Raw genomic sequence first — 10,768 nt, forward strand, 5'->3', positions numbered from 1 at the left:
TATAGTCTCTGTCCCCCACTAACTTACATTCTAATGCGTACCATAACGCCACAGATGTTCAAAGAACAAAGTAAAAATCGTCTCTATAAAATGGAGCCAAACCTCCAAATGTGAGTTTGATTAACATCCCAGACTCCATTTTTCAGCCTTCTAATTTAGCTGTTAGGGGAAGCATTGGGAGAGTCCAAGAATGGTTACCCAGATTTTTAAAAGCTAGCGTCTAAGAAGTATGTGAAGATGATAGATAGATTAGATAGACAGATAGATAGACAGATAGATAGATAGATAGACAGATCTATCTACCATATATAATATTTTCCCCCTTCTGGTGAAATTGGGATCAACCAGAGGTATAAGCGATCGTCTCTAGCGGGTAGATAAACGCTTTCTCTATTTCCGTTCAAATGACCTTAAAGTATAGTTGTTTGGAGTGAAAGTTGTTCAGTGGTGGCACGTGAGGAGAAGGACCTCCCAGAATACCGGAGCTCTTCTGTCTGTTGCAACTTAGGTGTCTGCCAGTGGGAACGGATGGTCCCATGACCTCCCGGGTCCCTCGTCAGCCCGGCCCCGGGACCGGCGCCACCCCCTCGCGGTGAGACCTGTACGGGAGAGGGGAGCGCAGGCCCTCCCGCGGGAGGGGCGCGGGCGTGGAGGGCGTGGGCCGGGGGCGGGGCGAGCCCCGCAGACTGGGTGCTCCGGGGGAGCTGTCAGTGTCAGGTTCGGGGAGAGGGAGGAAGTGATCGCTCCCGGAGGAGCGCGCCCGAGCGGCCGGCGCAGCGTGAGACAGCACATCCTGCCCGCGCCGGGCCGCCACCCTTGCGAGCCGCCCGGGAGCCGCCGCCGCGCTCGGGGAGCCCAGTGCCACCGCTGCCCAGCGCGCCCAGGTAAACAGCGGCGGGCTGTCGCCGCTCTCCTGACCGCCACCTCCGCGCACTCCCCATCCCTATCCGGTCCTCCCCCGAGGTGTCCGCCCTGGGAGTCAGCTGTAGCTGCAGCCCGGGCAGGCTCCGCTGGACCCTTGCCTCGGCCCCCTCCCCAGGCTCCTGCGGATTCCGCTGCGCCCAGAGGTGGCCAGAGCCCCCCAGCGGCAGCCCCCTGCTGCAGCTCCGCAGACCCAGCCGAGAGGCCGAGCAGAGCAGGAAGGGTCGTAGTGTCATCACCTTGTCGCCCACCTTGTGCACTGGGAGGGGCGTCCCAGGGCGCCCCGCCTCGGTCTTTTCCCAGAGAGCAGAGGGCAAGCGGCGGTGAAATCTGCGCGGCTCTGGGCCACCAGCTGACGGCCCCTGGGGGAGGAGGAAGCTGCAGAGCGAGGGGAAAGGATGCTGTTTGATTACATTTTCGAGCTGTCTGCAAAGCTCTCAGATGCTGTCGCTCTCGGCCGAGTCGGAGGGAGAGAATGCACTTCCAGCAGGCATTAATGAAACACGCAAGAAGATGCCAGTTTCTCGTTCTGCTGCGGAAAAAGTGTGGCGGGGGGTAGGGGGATGTGTTTTGGTAAACACCTTCGCGGCCGCCCGGCTCTCCTTCCCCCACTCCCACCCGGAATCGCTCTGGCCTTATAAATCTGTGCGTCGTCATCATAGGGGCAGTGATCTGGACAGCCCTGATGGGGACTGAGTGTGCAGGAGTCTCATGACTTGTACCTTGGCTAATAAGATTAAACTGAAGCCCGGGATCAGGACAGGAAATGACTTAGGAAATCAGAGACTCAACGAAATGCAGAAGGTAGAATATATTCATTATCCTGGCCTCTGCTACTCTTAGATAAAGGGCAGGAACAAGTAGCCAGCCATTTTCTTGCCTGGAATGCATTGTAGACCTCCTGTAGTTCAGAGTTGTGAAAAATTGCTTCCAAACACTCCAGACTTAGCAGAAAGCTTAGCTCACAGAAAGGCATAGGTGAGTGCAGTAAACACTCCATCGCTAGCTAATACTAGCTAACCACAAGTAAGGGTGGCTGTCGGTGTACATACTTTTATTGTGGAGATTATAGAGAAAGATGTTGATCTGTGTTAGTAAATTTGGAGTGGGTGAATTCAGTGCAAAACTGCATGCTTTTGAGATTGTGAGTAGTACTTCCTCTGATTGTTTGTAAATGCCAACTTTGCTCCAAAAGGTTTGATGTGGAAAAAAGGGCCAAAACTGCTTTTCTTGACAATGTTTCTCATTAGGATAAAACCTGACACCCTTACCTCTGAGCTACCACATGTTCTTCTCAGAGGAACCAATTCTGCAATGTTTCTCAAGAACTGATCCTCTTAAAAATTTCCCAGCACCCTCCTTTGATTGTTTTGACAAGGCAGTTGGGACTCCCCCATGCAGACATTTTCAACCTGGGCCCTATTTTTGGAAATCCTCCTGCATCTCCCTTTTTCTACCTTGCCTCAGGCCTCAGGTAGGAATGCACCTATTTCTTCCCCTTGTGTTTCTGGGATGGTGCCTGCATTTTGTTACAGTGGCCTGGAGTAAGAAGGAGTGGTTCACAGCCCCTCCTGACCCCAGCCTTTCCTCCATTTCCTACTGAAAATGTGAGTTATTGTCTTGCTGTTGAAGATTTATAACATTAGGTAAAACCACCACTGGGGCCATGGGCAGAGAAAACATATTTAACCCACAAGAAAAAGGAGCTGAGTTCTTATGGTAGTGGTCCATGGTCTTCAGTTTCTTGACTAACTTCCAAGATAGTAAGAGGAAGTCACTTGGCATTTCTGCCGTCCTGTTTACATCTAAGAGGGGGTTTTGTGATCCTTCTTTGGAAACTTTCTACTTCCCCAAATACTTCTTCCCAATTCTATGTTTAATAAATGAGCCTTTCTTTTGACTCCTGTGCTGAGTCAAGCAATTCTTGAGGATCCAGTCTGGATGCTCCTTGGTCCGTACTCAGAGCAGCCATGTAGATCAATCCTGTAAAATACATGGCAAGTGTGTTGCACTTCACTTAGCACCTTGCTTAGCACACTGTTCTCGCCTTCACCCTGTTATCGTCATGGGCTGCTCATTCCCCCTAGTCTCTTTCTGTCATTTGACCTAGCATCAAATGGAAAGGTCACACATGGCTATAGCAAATACGAGTATATTCCCGCCTTACTTTCTTTTCTCTGTACTTGGTTCTGCCAAATAAAACAATGATTGATATCAATAGCTAAAATGTAGTGACCACTTCACCAGGCATTACATTTTAAAATCCTTTCACATGTATTCATTTACTTAATCTTCACACACATCTTCCAAGGCAGATATTGGTTGTAATCCTGTTCTACAGATGAGGAAACCAAGACACCAAGGTGTCAGGTAACTTTCCAGAGATTGCTCAACTACTAAGTTATAGAGTCAGAATTTGAATGTAGAAATTCTGATTCGACTTTGAACCCATCTTCTATATAATAAAACAATCACATTGGTTGATTTTCATATATTGAATACCAGGTTCTTTTCTTATGTTATCTCATTTTGACATTTATATCAATTAATAAATTAACAGTTAATTATGTAATGAATTAATAAAATTTTAACATTTAAACATTTATATTATATAACATTTATAATAAATATATAACATTTATATTTATTTAGAGTAATGTAATGTTAAATGAGATACACATCACAAAATTGAGTTAAATGACATTCTCAAGGTCAGAGTTAATGAATGGCAGAGGTAGTATTCAAATCATGTCTGTCTGATGACTCTAAAATGAGAACTCTTTCATTTTGATTACTGTCCTCTGTAAGAAACAACGGTATCTATTTCTTTCATTTTTTCTACCTAACTTCCTGTAAGCCATAATTGTTTCCTAAAAGCCACAGTATAGCCATCCTTTTTGGCACTTAATTGGTAACTGTGATGATATGGCACAACTGACCCACAGTGCCTTTGAAATTAAATATAGCCTTGGTTTTGTCTTTTGAATGTAATTAGCTATTTCCCCAGAATACTTTGTGAGTCTCAAATGCCATGTAAATAATTGCTACTTTCATTAGGGGTACTTCTACCTTGACACGTTTGTGGTTTACATGTTCCCTAAAAAAGTGTGAGATTATATATTTCTTTGGGAAATTTGCTGGGACAATAAACTTTAGGTTTGATTTCGTTCTCATTTTTCTTCTTTGCAGTATATTAACTCTTGTCTAGGGCCATGTCAAAATGATTCCTCTTAACTGGGGACTTTTCATCTAATGGTGGACTTACTTCCTTTCATTGCTCTCTGCAGGAGGCCTGTAGCATAGACACCTCTGCTCAGGTGCTACTCCTGAATAGACCCCCCTGTTCATAAAGCATCTCTAATTCTTTGTTTGGAGGAACCTTCTTAAACAAAAGTCCATAGACACTTTAAAGGACAGGCACACAAATCATTTTCAAGTGGTCATGGAACCCACTAAAACTGATGTAAAATTTTAAATATTTATGCATAAAATGCAATTTTCTAGGGGAAGAATGATATATTTGTAAATAAAAATAGATTAAGAACCAGTGCCTTATGTCGTTGTTTAGGATAGGGAAGGAACAGAGTTTACTCTGCTGAAATATGCTGAAGACAAGGCAAAACCATCCTGCTGGAGCCAGTCAAGGAAAAATGTCCTTGGCTCTGAGAACACTTTTGGCATTTCACCTGGGCTCCAGGTGGCAGGTAGAGCTCACACTAACACACCTTATAATCAGGGGGGACTGAGGAGTGGCGGGCAACCTCATCTTATTTGTCACTCCCTGTGCTGATTCAGTGTCTTCTAGATGAATTAGTTTGGTGAAGCAGCCCAACACCCCGGTTAGGTGGGATGATATGGCACCCATTTACCTCTTTCTTTGACAAACAAGGTGCAGCTTGGTGAGATTAAGTCTCTTGGTCAAGGCCACAGGAGGCCAGGTAGGGGAAGGGCTGGATTTTAGGTGCAGGTCTGCCTGATTCTAAAATCTGTATATTCTTTTGCCATCATATCTCTTTGTTCCTTGGCCTATGTGGGATTCCAAAGCGTTATGCTCAGTGCATATAGCTTTTTATTGCGGCAGGACTGAGAGTCCCTAAGACACATGCTTCCACGCTGATAAGAAAAGCTTGAAAGTCCCTGTCAAAGGGAACAAAAAAATTACACATCTTAGCTGGATAGAAGACAAGCAAGGCCTGCTTTCCTTGAGGTGATGAAGGATGGAGCCCTACATATTTGATTCTTGTGTCGCCGGCACAAGAAAACAAATGCATAGCAACCCACACCTCCCGCAGCCCAGGACTGTCTTGCAGGGATAGCTGGGAGGCAAAAGTGTACTAATTGGAACACAAGTTTACTTTAAGTTTGCTCAGTTTTCTGGGACTTCCCTGACATAGTGGCTGTCCTAATCTGGAACACCGACTCGCTACTAAACCCTGTGTGGCCCTCTGCTTACCAGCTGTCCTATGTATAGGCTCTTCAGTTTTCAGTTCACATCAATTCTAAAATCTTCACCAGTAGCTGCTTTTGCTTCTAGAATATTTCTTAGGCCTTAACATTTTTTGCTTCCTTATATCTTTGCTATCTTCGTATTTGTTACTCTTACTGTTTCATTCTTGGGAACAGAACAGCTAATGCCATCAATGGGGCAAAAGCACAGAGTGGAAATTTTGCTTAGCGTTGAGGGCATTCATTAAAAAGGTCGTGAGACTGAAACACTGTACAGCGTCATTGTACTTAATCAACAGATCGGCTCGGTGACCAGTGCAGTGAAATTCATTATGCTTTAACCCAATGCTCATCCAACATTTTTTCCTCTCCTATAACCCTTAATGAGTTTTTAAAAATTCTGCAGCTCCTTCGCATCCACACATTTCAGGTTGATGTCTAATGGTTTTCACAATAAATCTAATGAATCACAATGAATGTGATTTTCAGAATATTGTTAAAAGTGAAAAATTATTAAATTAAAAATAAAATGATGACATCACCTTTGAATCCAAGTAAAAGCTAAATACTACACCAATGTCAATAAGTATGTGAAGAAACTCTTTAACAGAGAGATATTTTTATATTTTGTTACATCTTGGGGTCAAACATTGCAATAAGATTTAGGTGGGATATTTCTTTTTTTTTTTTTTTAACAATACATGGAAAATGGGGTTTTATAAAAATGGAGGTGGGAAAGCGGACCCTGAATGAGTCTACCAGCATAGTTTTAAAAAAGCATGTAGACAGAAGCTGCTGATCTGGAAATTAATGTCATTAACTCTTCCCATGCCTACATGCGCTCTATTTTTTAATCTATCTATTTATTTAATTCAGAGATAGAGTCTCTTTCTATCACCCAGACTGGAGTGGTGCAGTCACATTACCATAGCTCCCTGCAGCCTTGAACTCCTAGCCTCAAGCAATCCTCCTGCCATGGCTTCCCAAAATGCTGGGATTATAGGACTGAGTCACTGCTCCCAGCCTACATGCCCTTTAGAAAGGTTTCATTGGGCCAGCACAGCTGGCCAGCAGCTAGCAGTTTGAAGACCACACTTTGAACCAGCATAGGGCCTGTATGTTTGGGCCAGCAGGGGGGCAGTTACTGGCAGTCAAGCCAGCACCTTTCTTACACAGGGCTCAAAGTGGAGGTGGGTAGGGCCAGAAGGGACTCACAGAGTGGCTGGCCCATTTCCTTCCCTCAGGTAGAGGAGACTGTAGATAGCTGTCTTTCCTCTATTTCATGATTTTCAGAGATCGATCAGCCCATTCCAGTATGTTTTCTGGATCAGTGGTTCTCAATCTGGAGTGATTGTCCTTTCCAGGGGATGTAACCAAGTTTATGAACAAATTTCAATAACCTCTATGTGATTTTTTAAAATCTCCTCTATTAACTAACAACTTGACCTTTTGAGTTGTTTTCCAGAAAAGGTAGATTTTTCTGTAAGACAAAGGAGCTGAGATTCGGAAAACTCCTGTTCTGTTAGATATCACCCTCCATCCCCCGCCCAAACCTGCCCCCAATGCACACAGCCTCTTGATAGTTATACCCAGATCTGCCCCAAACACACAGCCTCTGCTTTCAAAGCCTGTGATCTCTGTCAGTGAAAGAGATGGATTTGAGGCAGCTTCACCCGTTCCAGGCAGCTTTTCTTATTCTCCCAACAAGGTGTCTGAAAGCCTCTTGCAATTTCAACAACAGGGACAGTTAGCAATGTCTGAAGATACTTTCGGTTATCACAGCTGGGGAGAGGGCAGGCCACTTAGCAGGTAGAGGCAGAACCTCTGTGGAGCAATGCACAGGGCAGCCCCACAACAAACAGCTGTGCAGTGCCAAATGTCAACAATGATGCCAAGATTACGAAATTCTGCTTTAGATGTTCTGATTTTCTTACTGAAATCTTCCCTACATAATTTAAGTTTATTTCTTTGTTTGGTCTTTTACAAGATAATAAAAGTACACCATCGAAGAGGCAGCATAAAGTAGTGAGGACAGGCAAGATACCCCACTTACTACCTATGTGAGCCTCAGTTTCTTCATCTGAACAAGAGGGATCATACTGTGAGGACTGCAAAATGAGTGTACAGGGCATGGGACATGGGACATGGTCAACACATGGAAGATACTTTTTATTATCAAAAAGCAATGTTGTCACTCTCTAGCCTTCTCCTCTCTGGAATATGTGTGATTTTGCCTTACTTTGAACCAAAGGTATGGTTTTTTTTTAAAAAAGATTTGGAGTTATACATATTTTTATTTATGTACATACTTTCTTCCCTAGACACTAAGCCCCTTGAGACATCCTTTTATCTTCTAGCAGAGGGTCTTATACCCAGTAGATACTCAACAATGCTCTGTTGACCTGAAATATTAGATGGAATGAATCCTACTTAATTTGCCTTTTCTTGTAAGATGGACTTCTCTGGAACTCTTGGATCATTTTTAATGTGTTCAGTAAAAACATTCATTTCCTGACATGTAGCACCCATTATGTGTCTGGGCAAACATGAATGCCGGCTTGGTAATGCCTAGGATTCTGGAAGCCTTGCCTTCCTGACTCAGGATCATGTTGAGATTTCTGTTGGGGGAAGGGGTGTCTTGGAGAGGATAGCTTTTCATTTTAGAAATAACAGACAGCAGGGTTTGAGTCTTGTGTTTTCCTTTATGAATCCCTTAGGCTGATTCTTTTGATCTGGCCTTGATCTGACACTTCCCGCTGAGCAGTTCAGTATTTTGGTTCCTTTCTGGTGGAAGGAGAAGAAATTTTGATGCATTATATTTTATTCTAATGCCCAGAGTAAAGCCAAGAATAATGAGTATCTTTTAAACCGCTCTAATGAGGCTGGACACAGTGGCTCACACCTGTAATCCTGACAGGTGGATTGAGCTCAGGAGTTTGAGACCAGCCTGAGCAAGAGTAAGACCCCATCTTTACTAAAAAAAAAAAAAAAAAAAAAAAAAAAAAAAACTAGCCAGACATATTGAGAGGCTGAGGCAAAATGATCCTTGAGCCTAAGAGTTTGAGGTTGCTGTGAATTATGATGACACCATGGCTCTCTACCCAGGGTGACAGAGTGAGACTCCATCTCAAAATAAATAAATGAAAATAGCTCTAATCAATTATATAAATAAATAATAAAAATAGCTCTAATGAATAAAGGATGATACGACATTATGTAGCCCTCATCCACAATTTCCCTTTTAGCATGCTCACTAGATTGTCTACCTAGCCCTGAAATATACCCATTTCTTTGCTTGACAATGAAGATTTGCCTAGTTGAAATGGAATGAAGTCCTCTGCTTTTGAGTACAGTTTTAGATCCACTAGTGTACCATATGGAAGCTTAAATGTTTATGGAGTTGCTGAAGGATAAAATGAGTCTGAGTGCAGGGGATGACCCTGAGATTGTCCCAGAACCAACTTGTGAGATGTCACCAGTGGGTAAATTTGGATGATGGAAAGGGGAGCAAGGTCTGTGGGGAATGTGTGTTTTGACACAGTGTCCCCTTTTAAAGTGACACAGTGTCTCCTGTCTGTTTCTACATTCATCCTATTAGCCTAGCAAGGATTCGTGGAAACTGATGTGCATTTTGTGGAAGAGAGAATAATAAAAAATAAGTAAATAAATAAAAGTAACCCACCTCTGCCTGTTCCCTTAAAAAGTGTGACTTTGTTCACAAGGTATAGGTTACTGCTGATTTGGAAAGAGGATCCTCCCTCTTACACTGCCTTTGGGCTCAGAGGAAAGTGAGAATCTATTTACATAAATTGAAATGCCAAACTAAATCTCCCAATGCAAATATGGACCACCCAGGGACATTGTAAAGGCCAGCTTTGGGGTTTTGAATATTTACAGATTTTCTTGCTTCCTGTTTTAAGCTTGTTAATATTTTTCAAAAGCTGCTGAAAAAGAATTGGCTTATCAAGCAAGGGTGAAATACCATTTCTTATGCCAAAGAATTTAAGGGGGGGAGGAACTGTACTCATTTCCCTTGGGAGTGCCTTGTTTTTGTTTTTTTTTTTAAATAAAGAATTATGAATTTCTAAAAGTTGAAGGCCACAGAACTGAGTTTAAGGTAGGTAGAAAAGGCGAGTTACAAAGCAGTTGTGGGGAAGGAGAGAGATACTTTCTTCAAATGCTCCTCATGCTGCCCAGCTGAGAGATTTCCTTCAGTTAACTGGGAGAAACTCCACTTCTGAGGTTGAGACAGGGTAATGGAAGCACCATCCCAAACTCTGGGAAGGCAGACGTGGGCAGCATGGGGAAGGAGTGTTTTCTAAATTCTTTGAGGGAAAAGACAGAATGAAAGTTGTAAGGCAGATGCTCAGGTGGCTGTGTGTTAATAATGACACTTAGTACTTTCTTATTCTTTACACCCTCACCACAGGGTGTGCCAAAGCCACTTTTAGATGGGGATGATAAAGGAGGTGAAGTTGCCAAAACTACCTACCTTAAATTCAAGTGCACTTTATATTCCAAATAGGTATTCTTTCAGGTGCTTCTAGAGATGGATGTTGAAACCACTACCTACACCTGCTGATAACCACAGTCTCTAAGAAGCATCTGTAGGGACACTGACTGACACGTAACCACATAGGTAGTGGTTCCAACATCCATCTCTAGAAGCACCTGAAAGAATACCTCTTTGGAATATAAAGTGCACTTGAATGATTTTACTGTCATGAGGAATAACAGGTCCCTGGAAAAGTGAGCTTACAAATATATAGATTCTACTGATAATAAATAAAGGAGAGATGTGTAGGGATGAAAATTAGCTTCTGTTGGTAGTTTTTCAATTCTAGTTCATTTAGTACTTATGGACTGCCAGGCAGGACTAAGACTGAGCTTGGTGGGCATGATAATGAGCAGGGTACATCCAACTGGGGAAAAGAGAACAATTCAATAACTATAACATACGGTCGTATGTCATCACATATCAAATGGTTACCACAAATGGCAAAAATGTGATAAATGCCTCAGAGAGGTATAACAAGGTACAAAGAGGGGTCAAAGAAGGAAGTGATTAATAAAGTGAATAATCACTTCTTTAAATCAGTAGACAGATCACACATCAGTGTTATCCAGATAAAAACATTTGTATTAATGGTTTTATCTTATCATTATCTTTTGTCTTGGACCTGATTTGAACCCAGAAAAAATTATAACAGCGATTATGACAAGAGGTAGTTAGTACAAGAGCCTGGCCTCTAGAGCTAGGGTTCAAGTCCCAGTCTCATCACTTACCAGCTATGTGAATTTGATAAGCTCCTTTGCTCCCTGGACCTCATTTTCTTCATGTGTAAAACAGGACTGATAATAATAGTATCCACCTTCTAGTGTTGTGATGAGGTCTAAAATA

The 10,768-nt window shown here is 42.9% G+C and overlaps 1 protein-coding gene across 2 annotated transcripts in view; it reads left to right on the forward strand.

The window, feature by feature from the left end:
• Positions 1-741: 741 nt before the first annotated feature.
• DYNC1I1 (dynein cytoplasmic 1 intermediate chain 1) overlaps positions 742-10,768 on the forward strand; it is a 321,862-nt gene continuing 311,835 nt past the window's right edge. For both annotated transcript variants that reach the window (XM_003782687.3, XM_023519229.1), the window contains exon 1: positions 742-884. The gene's annotated coding sequence lies outside the window, so the exon portion shown is untranslated. The remainder of the gene's footprint in view (positions 885-10,768) is intronic.

This window comes from Otolemur garnettii, unplaced genomic scaffold, assembly GCF_000181295.1.
Source record: "Otolemur garnettii isolate 467f Iridium unplaced genomic scaffold, OtoGar3 scaffold00005, whole genome shotgun sequence".
Lineage (NCBI taxonomy): Eukaryota > Metazoa > Chordata > Mammalia > Primates > Galagidae > Otolemur > Otolemur garnettii.